Source organism: Microtus pennsylvanicus, chromosome 4 (assembly GCF_037038515.1).
Source record: "Microtus pennsylvanicus isolate mMicPen1 chromosome 4, mMicPen1.hap1, whole genome shotgun sequence".
Classification (NCBI taxonomy): Eukaryota; Metazoa; Chordata; class Mammalia; order Rodentia; family Cricetidae; genus Microtus; species Microtus pennsylvanicus.
Window position 1 is genome coordinate 137,538,287 of NC_134582.1, and position 19,246 is coordinate 137,557,532.

A 19,246-nucleotide genomic window follows, 5' to 3' on the forward strand; every position below is an offset into this window, starting at 1 on the left:
TCCATGGTTACATCTAACAAAGATTGGACAGTTGTGTGGAAGTATATCTAGACAAAGACGGGAAATGACCCAGTTATGAATTGGGATGGGGTGGGCATTCTCTATTCTGATACTTCTTGACATTTTTGCAACACTCATCCCTTTTGTATAAAGGGCAGGACACCTGCCTCTTGAGGGTTTTTAAGAGAGATCTGGAAGAGCTGCAGTTTTCTTGATTTCCTTCTGCAGGTAAAGGTCCTATAGCCTTTGTTGTGCCCCATAACTCTAGAGATTGCGGCTCAGGCAAACACCATCCTAGAATGGTAAGAATTGGATGTCAGAATCACCTTTAAATCACTGTCAGTTGCTTAAGCATTTATATCTTCTTTGTTCTGCAGATCTGAGGAAACTGAATTAGAACTTGGCGAAACCTAATTTTCATGAACATATGAGCTTACTACAAGTAGCTTAGCCTTCTTGAAGCTCTGTTTCCTAGTCAGGAAAAGGGGTGTTCACATCTACCTGCCAAGATGATAGCAGGGGCCCATTATTGATGTCTGGCCAATAGAAAGGCAAAGCAGGTAGTAAAAGTGGTAATTCTCTCACACACCTACCTAGAGGACAGAGGACAAAGTTGTGAGAACAAGTTGATCTTGCTTCACCTCTTTTATTGTGTTGAGTGTAAAATGACTTTCCAAAACCCTCAGGGGCTGAGCATGCTGTGAAAGTGTTTTCACTGAAATAAATTCGTTAGATAAAAGCTGTAGGGAAAAGAATGAAAATCATTTGATTAAATGATTAAATGAAATGTCAAAGGACATTTCAAAACAAGCAAGTGTTGTAAGAAGCACCAGCTAGGGGATTGCATGCTTACCTTTCTACCTGTCATTTTGGTTTAAATCATCACCTTTCTCCTTCTCCTTAGCATCGTTTTCTCTCTTCCCAGTTAATATCATAACACCCTTTATTGTTAAATAATTAATATTAATATTTTTAATGAAGTCTTGATTTATGTTTGATCAGAAAAATCCACATTCTTCTCCTCATTTAATTTCTTGGCGTGCCTTTCCCGTGTTCTGATTTTAGTCATATTTAATGTTGAAAACAAGAGAAATTGCCTAAAATGCAGAATGTCAAGCCCTTCAAAATTTCCCATTTTTTTTATCAACGGAGAAGCCTTGGTTTATAATACAACTCTTGTAAAAGCTCATTTACTATAGGAAGAATGGCAGAGCTATGGTTAAGTAAAAACATAAGCAAATATATTTAATAATATTTAGATAACCACTCTGAGTTTCTTATAAGAGGCCCTAATCAACAAATAAATTACCTGCCTTCTTTTTCTCTTAGTAGAGTGTGTTGTTGGGTGATAAACTAATGTTTACAATGTAAGTCAGTGCTCAAGAGGAAGGAGTCTATTTTTAGGCGTAGGCTTCTAGATGTATACATAATGGTTTGAATGATAATGAACCTCACAGGCTCATATATTTGAATGCTTAGTCTCCAGTTAGTGGAACTGTTTAGGAAGAATGGGAAGGTGTGGCCTTGCAGGAGATATGTCACTGAGGGTGGGCTTTGAGGTTTCAAAAGCACATGCCAGACCTAATGTCTCTCTGTGTGTGTCTGCTGCTTTCTGATCAGGATGTAAATCTCTCAGTTACTGCTCCAGTGCCTCACCTGCCTGCTTCCTGCTACGATGATCATGGACTAACCCTTTAAAATTGTAAACACGCACTCAATTAAATGCTTTCTTCTATGAGAACTTCCTTGCTTGTGGTGTCTTCTCAAAATAATAGCAATCCTAACTTAGACCATAGAAGAATCTTGGAGAATAATTTAATCATGTGGATCAGGTTTCTGTTACAGCAACTAAACACCAGAGAGTATTAACTCATTAAGGGAAAGTTCATTTTGGTTCACAGCTTCAGAGAATTCAGCCCTCATTTTCTTCCTTATGCTAGGGGTCTTTGATGAGATAGAACATTGCTGTGGGAACACATGACAAGAAAGCTGTTTACCTCATGGCATTGCAGAAGCACAGAGGGAGGAGACAGGCTGGGGTTTCAGTCACCTTCCAGGGACATCTAACTTCCTTCCAGAAAGCTCCAGCTCCTCGAGGTTTACAACAATGCCATAGGCTGGGACCAGGTATTCAATACATGGAGTTTGTTCACGGAACAACCCACAGCACTACCATCCCAAATATCTCATTTTATAAATGAGGTACTTGCAGGCAGGTGAGAAAAATGGCCAATAAACAAAATCAAACCCTGGATTTTGCCCCAGGAAAATCAAGATTGTCCAGTGTAGAATGGCTTCCTTCTCTTTCTCTGCTGACTTGGGTGGAAAAGCCAAACTGTCAGTCAGATCTTTAGTCTCAGTCAGGTGGGTCATCACACTGACTGGTGTTTTCCTGATCTCTACGCAAAAACTGTGCTTTGTAACCCAGTCCGTGTCCACAGGGAAGTAAAGATCAGACCCTGTTCCTTTGGGCCAGCAGGCCACTCAGTTTTGTGCTGAGAAACCTGTCTCCCTACAGTCTGGTCGGTGCCAGTTTCTCTGTTCTTTCATGGAGCCTATGATCTGTGGACTAAGTCATCTGTTGAGTAAGCATCAAAGATTTCCATAACTCTGAGCCTAGTGTGTAGGGGAATAGAAAAGCGAAAAACAAGACTTCTGAGGATCTTGCATATAGTTGGGACACATATCTCGGAGATGAGAAAGATGGGGAGTCATATACCTGCAAGTCTGATATAGAACCTAGACATGTCTTCATATTTTCTATATGTTATATGTGTAAAATGTGGTGGGTTCTAAATATATGGGTAGATTCATATGTATCTGAATATGTGTGTGTAGTTATTAATATGGAGTATTCCAATATGACAGCTATATAAAGGAGAGAGAAAGCTGCGTTCAATGGAAGGGAATAGCATACATATACACTTGACATTGATGATAATCACCACACACTCTAGCATCAGATAAGAAGAAAATCTGCTGAGAGTAGGGGGATTCGTGGCAGGGAATAGCTGGTTGGGTATATTTCAGGTGACCTTCTGTGGATAAATACCAGGCTAAGCCCTTTATACTTACCCATTTACTAGAACAATCTAACAGGTTGCCATCTGTGGTAGTCTGAATGATAAAGGTCCCCATAGGCTCATATATTTGAATGCTTGATTCCCAGTTGCAGAACTGTTTGGGAAGGATTGGGAGGCCTTTTAAAAAAGGTATGTCACTGGGCATGGGCTTTGAGGTTTCAAAAGCCCACATTACTGTCGCTTACTCTTCTCTCTTTGCCTTGTGCTTATGAATTAGATGTAAGCTCTCAGCTACTGTTCCTGCACCATGCCTGCCTGCCCCTTGCCTTGTTCTCCACTGTAATGGTTACGAATTTTAGCCCTTTGATACTAGGAACCCCAAATTTAATGCTTTATTTAATAAGCTTCCTTAGTCATGGTGTTTGTTCATGGCAACAGAGAAGTAACTCAGACACCATCTTGTGAATAAGCAAACTCTTCATGGCAGAAAGTAGAGAAGACATATTGCTTCTGGACCCATTCAGATGACATGGAGTCAAGTTACTACAAAGATCCTTGCCCAGCTCACATTGCTTTCCTAACTCTGCAATATGAAAGAATATACTCTAAATGGTAACACATGGTCCCCATGTGATTTGTAAGCCTTCCCTTTATTCTTCTCCCATTGTGAAAATTGCTTTGGCAAATATGGACTCGGAAATATACTTGACAAAGGAAATGTGCTCTCAATAAAGGAAGGAAGGAAATGCTGTCTAGATGAAGGATCTGAAAATGGACCTTACAGAGTCACTGAAAAATAAAAATGTCAAGGTTTGAGCCTCCAGACAGTGTACAAATATGCCACGTGACTGGTATCCTACCTGTCTCGTAGAATATACCTTGAAAGCTCACAGATGTAGCCTGAGAGGGACAGGAAAGTGAGGAGAGGGTGAGCAGACGAAGTCACTGAAGGTTTGCCATCAGCTGTATCCTGACTAAGGTTAAGAATCCACCAGGATGTGTTTAGCATAATGCAAAGCCGAGGCACAAATCCCCTTGTTATTGGAAATCTACATGTTACAGCAGGAGGAAACATGCCCAACACGGATGTGAGGGGACCCTTTGCTATCAAAATATGAAGGAAAAGCCTTCAGTGATACAATCACCATTGCCTACAACGGTGAAGCTAGGGGCTCTTTATCGGTTCCTAGAAATGGACTAGGACAGTCTGATTTGGGGCACATTCAGGTGGTACCCCCCTGCCTGTACACAGTGCACAGGAAGGTTCCAGAGAGCCTCAGCAAGCTCCAGTTCATTGGTGAGGGAAAGAGTAGGATATTGGCACTGTAAGGTACCCTTGGTCGAGCCTGGCATTGACTACTGCATTCCTGATGACAGATCTGACAGAGAGCTGAGGAAAACCTTTATCTTAAAGTCATATCTTGACATCTAAGCCACAAGCTCATTGCCATTAAAGCTAAACATGACCTCAATGACCTTTAACTTCTCATATGATCTTTATGTTAAGGTATGTGAGTTTGAGATGGGATTGGATGACTGGGGGTCAGTGGCATCTGGTGCATTGGGCACTTCTCTTGTACTGACATTTGCTCCTAGGGCAACTCCATGCCCAGCACCACCTCCCACGTAAGTTTGTGGAGATGACTACATTGGAACCCTGACATCCCTCTTATAAGTAATTTGCCTTCTTCTCTGATACTCAGGTCAAGCTCTGGGGAAACGGTAGCAACAGGACACTTGAATGTTGAGTAAAATAAATTTTCATAGCTCTATATTCACAAGCCACTGTGTAAACCAAGCTCACACTCAGGTTGAGGCATTCCCAAGAACGGTTAAACATAATACCACCAGGGGGCAGTGTGGAGCTGTGTCCACTAATCATTTCAGTTTTGATTAAGGTAAAATCCAAAAACCTCATGACCCTTTCCAAAGTCTTGCAGAAGAGCCTCATTAAAGTACAGAGACACCATCTACACTTTCATTCTGTAGAACCAGCTAGAAAACCTGGGAGCACCACACTCTCCTTTATAGCTTGGATTTCCTCCTCAACCATGACCAAGTTCCTTTTTACCAAGTTCATTTTCATTTATTTATTTATTGTCTTAGGATGGCTATAACCCAGGGATCTCAAGATCTGAAATGATAATTATTATTCATAATTACGTAATGTCCCTGTCCTAAGTTGTAAAACTTTAAAAAATGTATTTCCTTTTCTTTCAGAATTTTGCCTCTAATCTGTGTTATTAATTTTTAAAAGCACATAGAGCAATGGCTGCAAGAGGGACAAAGTGACATCCACATGACTTTCCCTCAGTTCTTGCCCCTGGAAACAGGAGTACAGAGACAGCTCTGGGATCCCATGTGCTTAGCAGCGACCCTAGGACACAAGAGGGAGATCAGTGCCCAGGCCCTTGAAGGCCCACATAGTAAATGCCTACCTGGTTTCAAAAATAAAAAAAGAAACTATACAATCATTTTGTGAGCAAGCACAGCCCTAGGAAGCTGATGTGCTCATGGTCTCTGGATTTGGGTTAAAGCTTCCACGTGAGCTTTCTGCTTTGTCAGTTCCACCACAGCTGATTGTAGCATGTTGTCTGCACATGACCACAGTGGGGCAATTCCAGTAAATGACGACCCGTCATTAAGAGAGCATTTCCCTTGTGCTGGAATTACTAAGAAAATATTCCTTAGTAATATTTTCTTCAGGTAATTTCACAAATGGATGTTACATGAGGGTAGACCCAAGTCGAAAGAGCCATTGACGGTTGTCCGGTAGGTTGAGTAGTTAGAAGAATGCTAAGTGCTTAGGTTGAAGCAGCAATACAGTAATGATGTTGTGTTACAAACCAGATGCTTCCTCCTTAGCTAGTGTGTCTTTATTCTAATTTATTCTCTTTAGCTAAACAGGAAAACAGAGCCCTTAGGTTATTGGAGAGGCTAAGCATGTGTTGAAGGTCAGCACAAGGTAGGCATTTGCAAACTTGGAATCCCTATCCCTGGTTTGCTATTGACTTTGAGAAAGTCATTGAAGCTCTTGGTTTTTTACTTCTCTTGAGTAAAATAGAAGCCATAAAATGGAGTGTCTCCCTGGGATGCTGTGATTAATGTCACGAACGAAAGAAATAGAAATGCATTTCACAAATGCAGATTAGAATTGAAATGCCGATGCTGATGGTTTGAGAGAGAAAGAGGCAACCTGGATTCATTGCACAGGGAAAAGACAGCATTCTGGTGTAAAGGAGAACACTGTCGCCGCTCTTTCTCTGTGGTCACCGTAACATGAAAACAGAAATCAGTCTGCTTGTACATTTATTTATTGACATAAGTTCTCTGTGTAGCCCTGGCCAGTCTGGAGTTTGCTATGAAGACCAGGCTGGTCTTGAATTCATGGAGATCCTCCTGCCTCTGCCTCGCTGCCTCTGGCCCTGCCTCTCTCTACCTCTACCTCTCTGCTAAGTGCTGGCGTTAAAGTCATGCACCAGCAACCCTGGCCCCAGCTAAATTACTTTGTAATGCATGCTAACAATGTCATAGTGCCTAGCAGAGTGGCCACAAAGCAAATATTTGCTAGAATCATGGTGGAGGTGTATCAGGTAGTTTGCTTGAAACTGCTAATCATAAAGCCAATAGTTTTTGAAGACTACATTTTCTATAAAGTTGTATCATAAAATAACCCTAAATAGAGAAACTGATACTAACTCATTTCAAATCTCAATTTGTGGCAACATTTTAATGTATTCAAGAGTAGGGCTGATTATGGTAGAATGAACTGAAGAGGCAGAGGCAGGAGAATCACCAGTCTGAGGCAAGTCTGGGCAAACCCTTGTGAACTGGGGAAATGAATTAGCAGATAAGGCATCTACCATGCAGACATGAGGACCAGTTTGACTCCCCAGCACCAATGGAAATGTCAGATGGGTTTGGCAGCCTGCCTGGAGTCCCAGTCTGTGGGAGGTAGCGATGGGATCCCCGGAGCAAGCAATCTAGCAAGGCTGGATGAGTTGGCAAGCTCTGGGTTCCACTGTAAGGTGCAGAGCAATTAAGGAAGACACCAGTGGCAACTTCCACACACAGGCATGTGCTGACACACTTGCAGATAGACACACACATTCATGCACAGACACCACACATGTGTACTCATGCCAACAAAATACACTTTTTTAAGAATGGGACTCTGTAAACATGAATTTTACCTTTGGTATTTGTGTCTAGCCATCAGGTTTTCCCCACACCTGAGTATCCAGACAGAAGGAAGTGAGCTACGGCAGTCAGCTTAACGGAAGTAGCTCACATTGGGACAGGCCATTCCCATCGGATGCTCTGTATCCGTCCATCGGGAGGTTAACGGAAGTAGCTCACCCTTGGGATAGGCCATTCCCATCCGATGCACTGTATCCGTCCATTGGGAGGTTAACGGAAGTAGCTCACATTGGGAACAGGCCATTCCCATTAGATGCACTGTATCCGTCCATCCAGAGGTTGTTTTAAAATGTGAAGGCAGCAAGAACTGATGCAAATGCCTAAAAACCCTAGGTACCCCTCAGAAGCACAGTGCAACCCGAGAACTGAAAAGCAGGAGGCCTCATTAGGCTAAACTTTTCAGGAGTGACCCAAGACTTGCCCACAGATGATCTGTTGCTGGGTTTTTAGCAGTGTGTTCTTTCCGAGCTCTTTTGGGATGACACAGCCATGTTGTAAGATTCTACGGACTTATAAAGTTCTACTTCAAAAACAAAAGAGCCCAGGGCTATTTTTACAGAAAGTATATTCTCCTGAATTACTATAAGGCCCCCCACCCCAAACCATTGTGGGAGCAAAAACTATTACCACGCAGAAGAAAACAGAGAATTAAAGCTGTTCCCACTAGCTTTGTTTGTTGGTTTGGACCCATATTCAATACAGAACATTGCTAATCATTTCTTCTAATTACTTTGGCTAACTCATATCTGATGAAAAAAATAACAACTGTGAAATCTGGGGTGAAATGTAAATTGCTTTCCCTTGTAATTAATTTGTTGTGGGAGTTTATTTTTATTGCAAAAATCATTTGCCGGAGGTAGTCACAAGGAGAGGCACAGTCTGGTTGGCTGCAGGGAGACATCTGCTAACTGAGACCACCTCTGCCATATCATTGCTTTTCCCCAGTGCAATCCAGATAGATATACTGTTTACAGTGAATTCCAGATACAAAAACTTAGCAGTTTCAAGTTCTTGGCTGGTGGTGTTTTGGTGGTGTTCTACATACGGAAAGAGGTAGAGCGTTGGTCATTCGCAGCCATGTCTTCCTCCAAGGGCTGTGTTTTAGGGGCCCAGGTTTTCTTCCAACCTTGTTCTATACTCCCAGTAGGGAGGGATGTGGGAAGAGCAGCAGGCTTCTACGTGGAATGGTCTCTCAGTTGGGACCCTTTGCTACTGGCGTTCATTGTTCCCTGAAGCCAGAAGAGAAGGGGACAGGATCACTTCCTTCTCTGAAGCCAGCCTCTCCCTTTTCTTCTGGAATCTGTCCATGCCAAGAGCCATGGAAGGTGATTTTAATGATTTCTAGTTTATCTTCCATTTTCCTTTTTTCTCTTTCAAACATGAGCAAATTCATTTACATTTCAGAAGAAAACGGGGACAGTGCAGAAAGAGGAGGGACTTCTGCACAACAAAGTCTCCAAATACATTCTTTACCTGGACTCTTTATCTTCTGTGTTCTATCTGGCTCTCACATACGTTATGGTCTGACCCTGTCCTTGAATTATCTTTACTTCTCAAAATGTAATTCAATAAAATCAAATGTTGGTATGGAAAAGAAATCCAGGAGATTATCCAGCCTTTAAAACTTTTAGTGTCTGTGGCCATGTGTGTTTTCTCCAAAGAACCTGATTTGAGAGCCCCCTTCCTGCCTGCCTTTTCCTGGAGCCCAGTACCCATGTAAACACGTAAAAGGTTGGTAGAGGCTGACAGTATTATTTGTCCCTGGAATGATTCTCTGCATGCTAGACAGGTATGAGGCCCCAGAAAGAGGAAGCCGTGCCTTGGATTAATCTGCAGGAATTTCCTCACATTCCTGGACTTCCAACTCCATCTAGTAGCTACACTAGTTAAGCTTCCTAAGACTCTGCTCAGGATTTCATTCCAAATTACAAGGGAGAATTAGTTAACAGGTCTCGCTGACGGTTTCACCTTCGCATGCAAACCAACCAAGAGCTAGCTATAAGCAGAGACCTTTGTGTTGCATTGAAAACATACTTTTATTATGTGAGCAAAGACAAAGGCACAGAAAGATGGTTAGGAAGATCTGAGGGAGAAAGGTTAACCATTTTCTTTAAGCAACTGGAAACTGTAAGTCCCAGAGTTACTGTTTGGCTACAGTTCTTTGTTTAAACACTGAAAATGTTTCCAAGCAGACAGGGAGAAGATGATGAAGTCACAGTATACCAGTATATTTAGATACTTTTTTTCCTAAGATTCCAAACTGAACTTCTTCTTTCCTTGGGATAGGTTTAGATTCATATTTCTGAGATGAGCTCCCTCACTAAAATAACCATCTTTTCCTCCTGCCCACAAATGCTGAGCAACTGAGAAAGAAACACTGCGACGCATCTAAAATGAGGGTGGGTGCAGGAGGAGTGGGATGCCTGCTGGCACGTGTCCTTTATGGTAATTGATGTGTGCAATCCATGCTTCGATTTCTATGGGAAGATGCAGAGGACAGGGTGAAGGCTGTGGATGCTGCAGGTAGCGTTCCTGATTCTGAGAAAAAGAAGCTGTCTTGGCCTAGGAGGCTGTGGGCTCACAGACTGCCCATAACTGAGCATAGCCTTGGTGACCATCAGAACTGACTGTGACAGTGAAGGAGCAGGTAGAGGGCAGGCAGAGCACTTTCCTCGGCTGCCCATCGCTACAAGACACTCTCACACCATTGCCACCCCTCCGGTCCCCAAGTCTTTGCATCATTCCCTTGGTATTTAGGGTAGAGCCAGGTTAGCTCTCTGGACGCTGCCCACCAAAGAGGCTGAGCCATGTGTGGGACAGGAGGGACACAGGGTTGCACCCTCTCACCTTCCTCTGACTGGGGGAGGCTGTGGTAGGTCTCTCTTTAACCACGGAGAGAATTTCCCACTAACGGAGAGTAATTTTGAGTGATGGATCCACCCCCATATTCATTATAGGGGGGAAATATTAGAACACCCTGTAATGAAAATTCATGTGCTCTCTGTTGACTTATTAAGATTACTGCAGAGCTCACGGCATTGCTGTAAGCGTGGTTAATATCTTCTAATAATCTCTAGTGTTTTGCATTTTTAAAACTCAGCTCAGTAAAAGCGCATGTCCTCATCATTTTGCCTGTCTCTGTGATGAGATTATCCAAGGAAAAGAACTTCACGGAGAAGGGATTTACTTTGCTCACAGTTCAGGAACTTCACGGAGAAGGGGTTTACTTTGCTCACAGTTCAGGACACTGTCCCCCAAGCAGGCCAATTCAGGGCAGCAAGAGCTTCAAGTGGCTGGCCCCATCCTGGCAACAGTCAGAAGAAAGGAGCAAGAAAAGCATGCTGCCATCCAGTTACCTTTCTCCTTTACACCCCAGAAGCCCAGTCAAGGAATGGTGCCTTCCACAGTGGCAGGTCTCCCCACAGAATCACCATAACCCCCCCACAGGAGTGCTCAGAGGCAGGTTTCTCAGTTGATTCTAGGGTCTGTCCAGTTGGCAATTAGCGCTATCACATTGTACATCTAATGGCAAGCGTCAAGGGATGCAGCATGCAGGTTGGAGTCTGTTCTAGTTTACTTTCTGCTGCTGTGACACAACACTCTAACCCAGTGGTTCTCAGCCTTCCAGACGCTGCAACCCTTAACATGGTTCCTCATGCTGTGGGGACCCCAACCATAAAATTATTTTCATTGCTACTTTATAACTGCAATTTTGTTACTGTTATGAATAATAATTTAAATATCTGATATGCAGGACATCTGGTATGTGACTCCCGTGAAAAGATCATTTGACCCCCAAGGGGGTCATGCCACCCCACTTGAGAAGCACTGCTCTAACCAAAAGCCACTTGAAGAGAACAGAGTTTATTTGGCTTACATTTCCTGGTCACAGTCCACCACTGAAGAACGGTGCCATTGAGAGGAACGCTGCCTGCTGGCTTGGTGTTTGGCTCATGCTCAGCCCAGAACCATCTAGAAATGGTGCTGCCTACAGTGGGTTGGGCCTTTCCACGTCAATTATCAATGAAGACACTCTCTCACAGAGTTGGCCACGGGTCAACCTTATCTGGGAAATTCCTCAACTGAGGTTCCTTCTTCCCAGGTGACTCTAGGTCATGTTTAGTTGACAATAACAACCAATCTGAACGGTTATACATATGTAAAGTGGTATTCTGGGGGCTCAGCTAACTCTCATACACCAGAAGATTAGAGTATGACACTGCAAAAATATTTGAATTCAAACTTTACCTTATTCATAATTTAAGTAATATAGGTCAGTTGATAGAATATGATTGTTACCATTTGTCTCTGTATAAAAAATGAAGTTACTTACAACGCTTTTAAACTGTTCTTATTTTCTTGAGCCCCTGCTCATTTATATGTTTGGTATGCTTAGCATGGTAACATCTGTCAGAGAGAAGCCATTCAATAAAGTCTTGTTGAATGGATGACTTAACTATATAACAAGTTTTGCTTTTTGTAGGGAAAAAAAGTGACTACAATCAGATCCCACCAAAAGAGCTCATATTCTAGTAGAGAAGGCAGGAAGTGGGTGCTTTGGTAATGCAGGATATGTTATAAGTGATGTGAATGGATTCTGTCATTTAGATTCATTTAGTTTACCATGTGGGTCACAAATATTTATCTAGTGAGAAAGACAACTAAATGGCAGGGTGCATTGTCAAGGTCTTCATTATCCGTTCCACGTTGCATATGATGAAACTGATTCTTTGATCAGTCAACTGGCTTGCTCAGACCTGGATAAAGCAGTAGTCTAAATACGAGGGTCCTAGGACAGGATGAAGGCTGTTTGTCCTGAAGCAAAGCTCCTAGATGGAAGAAATACAAGTTGATTGATGCCAGAACGATGTTCTAATTTCATTGTTTCTGTGATAAACCACTCTGACCAACAGTAATTTCGGGGAGGAAAGTGTTCAGTTCAGTCTGTGTTTCTAGGCAACACTCTATGACTGGAGGAAGTCTGAGCAAGAACCATGAAGGATAGCTGCTTCCTTGCCTGCTTTCTGGCTTGCCCATTGACTCATGCTCGGTTAGCTCTCTTCCATAGCCTAGAATCCTGTATGGAGGGATGTTGCTGCCCACAGTGGGCTGGGACCTCTCACATAAATCATCAATCAAGACAATCTCTTATAGGCATGGCCACAGGCCATTCTGACTTGGGAAATCTCCCAGTTGAAACTCTCTTTGTTGACTCTGTGCTGTGTCAAGTTGATAGCTAAAGTTAGCCCAGACAGATGATGTCTGAATTCAGATCTGGTTATCTCAGACAGACATTCGTAGCCACTACATTCACTGTTCTTTAGCAAAGTGGAGTTAGCTAGGCTCTGCAGAGGAAAACCTGCTGCTCTGAGGCTCTCAAAGCTATATAGAGATTTTTCAGACACTAGAAATTGAATATGAGGAGCCTGTTAAGCAAGCCAAAACTGGAAATGAAGGGGGTTTGAATAGTCCTTTCAAGGGAATAGAGATTAATTTCTGCATGGTGGAGGACACAGAGGTGAGCAGATCCGGGATGTTAGCCCTTCCGACTGTGATCATCGGTGCTTCTCCCAGTGACTTTGTGTCAATCCCAAAGTTGCTCACATTTTCCCCACGCCATTCTTAATCTCACTTGTCCCTGGAACTCAGCACAGATCAGCTTGAGGTCACATGCTTTTCTAGACTGCACCACCCCTGACCATGGAGGCATACTATCCAACCAAGGAAGAGAGCCTCCCCATTTGCTATGTTTGAGTGTTCTTGCTGCTCCAGCCCTCCCTAGTGGACCAACTTGATGATCTATCTAGAGATGGGGGAACCTCCAACACTGCCTGTTCTGAATTCCCTCCTTGCCTCCATCAAACCAACAATGCCTAGCAAAAGCATAAAATGATTTATTTAGTACTAACTATGTTTTAAAATCCTCTCATTTTTGTTCTCTTTAAACATTTTGGGTGGTTAGTGGTATTTGGTTGGTTTGTTTTTCTGAAATAGTGTCTCATGAGGTCAAGACTGGCCTCAAACTCACTATACAGCTGAGGATGATCTTGAACTCCTAATCCTCCAGCCTGGGATTATTGCCACACCCAAATCACTATTTCACACTTGAGAAAACTCTTGTGTTTTGTTCTTATACTTCCATCCATTTTGTGGAACAAAGTTATACTCCTCAAATGAGAAAATTGGATCAACAGTCAATGGGTCAGGAAAGATTACATTTTAAAAATAGATGAACTTAGATGTCCATCAATAGATGCATAGAATACAGAAAATATTTCCTACATTCATGATAGAATTTTATTCAACTGTACAGATGAGTGAAATTATGTCAGTTTCAAGACAAAGGATAAAACTGGTGATCATCAGGGAAATAAGCATATGACATGAAGGTAGAAATGGGAATCTTTGAGAGGAGAAGAGAGTAGAGGAAGGAGGAGAAAGAAAAGGTATGGATGGCTGAAGTATGCAGATGCTTGAATGAGTATACTATGAAGCCCATTAGTTGTATAATAAACACACACTAATACAGTCTTTATAAAGGTGAATTTTACAATTGCTTATCCCGTTAAGATTTTGCTGTCATGGGACAACCCTCTGAGGGCCAGCTTGTCACTCTGAATCACAGGATATTGCAATAATCCTGCCAATACAGTAAACTGCAATAAAATATTCACTCATTCCTACTTGGCAGTTGCATAGTCCTTTTGTTTCAAGGTTGTTTGGTTTGTCAGTAATAACTGGAGTTCAGACGACTTGTTAATATGTATCAAGTAAACATTCTCCTCCTCAGTGTTATAAACTAAGTAATAGTATCTAAACTACCTCAGAGCCCTTTAATTTTATTAAGACAAAAGATTTTTCAATTTAAACCAAGTACATCGCATGAATTCTTTTTTTTTTCAGCTGTAGACTGCCTATGTTCTTATTCATTCATTATAACACAACCTTTTGTGGGCTTCCGCTTGGCCATTTTCAGTAACCTAACTGAAGTTACCCATTTGTGTAAAAGGAAAAACAATATTGGGAAATAATTGTGCTCTTCAATTCCGTGCTCCAATGAGTCTGAATTCTCCGGAATTAACCTACAGAATTGTATTATAAAGATAATTAAGCAATGGATTATTATTATTAATTACTTTCCAATAAGTCCCAGTAACAAGAAAATAATTAAAGCATGTATTTCCCTGCTTTGCTCCACAGTGCCTGCTGTGTACACACAGTTCACCCGCTTTCTCACCTGTTACAATTTCGTATTGCTCTCTCCTTTCTCTCATACAGTGGCTTAAGCAAGCAGGGGGAAGGGGAATATAACATCAAAGGAGAGCAAATGACACTTATACCAGTCTTTGGAACAAAATGGAATTGGGCCAGTCCAGTGGGGGTGCAGGTAGAGCCGTGAACTGTGGAACTGGGGCATCTAGAGCCTGAGTGAACTCATGGGCGGTGGGAGTGGACGGAGCTGATGAGAACACTTCAGAGGGAGAACAAGAAGGTAGGAGTAGCTTAGGAATAACTTGTCTCAAGAAATAGACTTGCATATAATCTCTAACTGTTGCCAACACAGACACACAGTAGCTTCTGAGAGATGTGGGTTTGAGATCAGGCTCTGCACGTACCGTGTGACTTTGAACAACGTGTTTATGTTTAATCGTTATGAGTTCAGTGCGCTCAGTTGCAAAGTGGCCCTAACATTGCTTAGCCAGTGGGGGTAACCAGTGGGGCTACATGCAGGATTGTATAATGCAGTGGGTAAGAAGCAATTCCTGGGAAATCATATACTTACTGGAAAATCTTATATTGATGTGTGTTTTTCATGGTAAGTCTATATGTGTGTACATGTCTGTTTTCATTTGTGAATAAATGCCCAAGTGTTTGAGTGTGACGCAATGCACACGTGGAAGTCAAGAGACGGCATCAGATGTTCATCCTTGCCCTTCCCTTGTCTGAGACAGTCTGTTATGCTCACTGCTGCATATGACAGATGAACCGGCCCCTAAGCCTCCAGAGATTCCCCTGTCTCTTGGCTCCCGTCTTATTATAGGAACACTAGGATTCGAGATGTGCTTTATTTATGTAGGGTCTGTGGATCTGAACTCAGGTCCTCGCGATTGCAAAGCAAGTGCTCTGCACGTTGAGCCACCCCTCTAGCCCTAGATAAGTAATTTTCAATCCCCCCACCCCAGTCAGTCAGGAGTCACCAGACTCACCCTCGCTCATTTCCCTACAAAGATACCCAGGACACTTTTAAGGACTTTTAAGATTGGCACTGTTCCAACACTAATTTGAAACAAAGAGGTATCTTTTAAATATTTTATTAAGCATCACTCGTTGACACAGTCAGTGTAGGTAAATGGAAAGACACCAGAATATGAAACCAGATTAACTTCATAACCTGGGTCCATGGCTCACTGAGAACATACTTTGTTGAATCCGGGTACTCTACTGTCGCTTGATCCTGGCATGTCCTTCAAAGGATCATATGTTAAAGGTTGGTTCCCACCCAACGACCTTATTGGGAGGTGGTGGGAAGTTAAATATTTGTGGGAGTGGGTTTCCTTGGATATATTGGGACCCCAGCTCTTTCCCTTCTCTCCCTCTACTTCCTGGCTGCCATGAAGTTAAGAAACGTCCTCGGCCATGTTCTCGCACTATGCCACACAATGCTACCACAAGGCCAAAGCAAGCAGCCACAAACTGAAACCATCAGCTCATATAAACCTTTCCTCTTTGTAAGCTGATTACCTCGGGTATTTTCTCACACCAGTACAAAACTAGCTCAGTCAAGCCAAAGAGAGAATCAAATTAGGTAAGAATATGCAAAGCAATGTGTTAGGAGTGGATCTGATCAATATATATTGTCTACACATAGGAAATTTGTAAAGAATAAGTTAATGCATCTTAAAAAGAAAAAACAAACAAAAAATATGCATACAATCTCAAAATGAAGTGGTCATAGAAGCCAGAGTAGAAGCCATGATGTATACTGGCAAAGCTGAGGGATTTATTCCTGACCCTCCAGCATCTCTGCGTTTTATTTCATTGATAATGGAGCTAAGGGTAGGGATTAGTGGCTCAGAGACACAGACCTCAGGCTTTCTGGCATCTGAATCATTTACCTCTCCTGGTTTAGACATAGTATATAGAGGACCATTTTGATTCCAAAGTCATACATTTTAAAAAAAGTAACTATATATTAATTTAATGTTTAATTTAATAATTATTTGAACTCAGTACAATAACTAACCTGAATTTCATGTTTTAGAAACTTGAGTCCAAATGCAACGCTATTTTGCAATATATTGGTATCTGTCATATTCTCATCCACCATTTCTTTCCACTTGAAATGTGTTTTTCTGAGCCCCGAGAGGGATTTTATAGCACCAAATATCCATGGGGAAAACACGGCTTCCAAACAACTGGCCTGATCCGTGTGCACCAAGCCTGCTGCCATCAGCCAAATCGCCACAGCTTCTAGTTGCTGGGAGGTTACCAATGGTAGGGAAAGAACAGAACGTCAGCTTCAGTTTCTAGGGCTTCAATGATCCTGCAGCCTTCCTATACAGTTGTGCCTGTCATCCTCAGCCCTAAATTTTAAATGTTTGAACCTGGGCAATCCTGTTTAGGCAAGTCATGTCACTAGCGGTCCAGTCCCTGCATCTGTCCACAGTCCCATGTCATTTCCCACTCAGCCTGGATGATAGGGTGATCACAGGATACAGGATCTATCTCTGTGTGCTGGGCTCCCGAGGGACAGTGCATGGCCCTGAGTCACGGGGGACTGGGCTTCTCTCTGTACTGTCTGACTCCCAGTCAGCCTTTCCCATTTCTCTTGCCCTCAACTATAGAAGCGTGCTGTTGTTTTCCTGGTTGGGCTAGTTTGGTGGATTTGCCTTGCCTTGTGGTATCTAACTCATGTTTTGGTTAAAAAGCAAGTGGTGGAGACTGTCAGTTAAGAGCCCTATGTCTGAATAGCTGTGTGGGGGTCTGTGTGACGTCAGTGTGTCCTGCTCTGCAGATCAGTGTTATTCCTCTAGTCTTTGTTCCTCCTTTTCTCGGTCACACTGGGACCCTAAAATTCACGAAGCAGTTACTGGGTAAACTATTACACCATTATTTGTATTTAACAGATGGAAATGCTGGAATCCTGAGTGTGTAGCTGACTATACTGTATCCCAGAGACAAAAGTGGGACCACAGCCCAGAGACCGTAAACATTGGCCTCAAAGGAGTGTACCGCTCATCTGGCGACTCCCCCCCACCCTGTTTTCTTCTTAGGTAAGTCTTGTGGTCGTTGTTTTAACTTAATCATGACATGGTTGAATTAATTATGAGATAAAGCTATTTTTGTAGACTGTGACTTCCAGAGTTCTTCCCTGAGTCCAGGGAACACAATGTTGAAAGCATGTGCTGAACCATGCAGCTTTTCCATACGTTCTTCTTCTGAAATGCGGCTGTATACTGCTTTATGTGCTATTTATTGGTTGTGTTCCCAGTGGTAGGAGCAGATGTGCTGTTTTCCAAGATGCGTATCATGTTCACTGACATTGCTAAGTCTGTCTTGTTTAGACTCTACCTTGAAGCTATCATAACCACTACAGAATAAGAAAATACCCAAAGACCATGTTTTCTTTTTCCAGAGTCATCTGCATGGACGGCCTTGGGTATCTAGATAAGAAATGGCCCTAGTGACGTTCCCACCATAGCCATATTTATTCAGCCTGTTTTCACTATAAATCTATTGGACCCAGAGAAAGGTAGCAAAGAGACTAGATCTTACCGTGCTGCCATTTTTATTTAACTTGGTTCTTGATTTAGTGTTTATCTTAGATACTTTTGCATAATGACCTTAATCGCTAAGAGAGCGACTTGAAGGAGGCGAAGTTTTGGGTGACTCACAGATCCACGAAGTTTATTTCCTGGCCACTTAGCTTAGCTTTGTGGACTTGTGCAGAGAGAGCATCATGGCAGCAGGATGTATGACAGAAGGCACGTGTTCACTTCACAGTGCTCAGAAACAGGGGAAAATGCCAAAGAGCCAGGGACAAGACTCCCCAGCAACCTGGATCAAAAGTCAGACACACCACAGAGCCAGCACACCCGATAGTAGGCAGGACCTAGGTATGAACCATGGGTAGGAAGCTATTAACATGTCCTATAGCATCTGCAGGAGCCAGAACGTCAGCTTCTAGGTCATTTTCAGCTCTGGGATAGGAAGTTCCCTGGGTGGTTAGACTTACAAAACAGTGTCTGAACCGGGGGAACCAGAGTCCGCTTCAGCTGACTTGATTAGAAGGCAGCCACATAGGAACACTGGCCTCTGCGTACTGAAGCCTAGAGTGGCTGGTTCCCTTCACTCCACCAGAAGCCGCCAGACCTCAGAAACGGAGTCAAGAGGCTTCTTCACCCCCGTGATTTACTCTGATTTCCCTTTGTACACATATGGACTCTATTTTCTCCTGTCTTTATAAATATTGTTGTGACTGCCTCTGCCAAGCTACCTTTCTCACCCCAGGGAGAAGCCAAAGACCAGACACACACACCCCCCACCTCCCACTCCAGTCCTATTAGACACAACTGCAAGGGCTGGAGCAATTTGGCCAGTCAAAGTGATGTGTGTATTCGAGTCTTTCCAGAGCCAGGCTAAGCTCAGAGTCAGGGGGCTTCCATAAATAACCCGTATTCCTCTCTGTGTGTGGTTGGGGCTGGAATGCCTTTCTCTTCAGAGCTGTACAAGTATCAAAGATCAAAGAGTCGACCGTTTCTGGATGTGCTGTTCATTGCAAAGCCACTGTTCTCTGTGGGAGGATTCTGGCGAAGGCAGCAGACCTTCTCCTTGCTGACAGTTGGGGCTGGTGGGTGCTCAAAGAACCCACAGCTAAAGGACTTTTTGTAAAATACAGATGAAAATTCACTTTCAAGGCAAGGGAAAACTGGAATCATTTGGGGTATGGAATGTGGTAGGAGGGAGAAGAGAATAAAGAAACTGACCCATTACCGCATGGAATGTGGTTCAAGACTAACCAG

The 19,246-nt window shown here is 42.8% G+C and overlaps 1 protein-coding gene across 3 annotated transcripts in view; it reads left to right on the forward strand.

The window, feature by feature from the left end:
• Nucleotides 1-19,246, forward strand: part of Kiaa1217 (KIAA1217 ortholog) — an 812,359-nt gene that overhangs the window by 291,409 nt on the left and 501,704 nt on the right. For all 3 annotated transcript variants that reach the window (XM_075970615.1, XM_075970611.1, XM_075970614.1), the window contains exon 3: nucleotides 17,351-17,497. The gene's annotated coding sequence lies outside the window, so the exon portion shown is untranslated. The remainder of the gene's footprint in view (nucleotides 1-17,350; nucleotides 17,498-19,246) is intronic.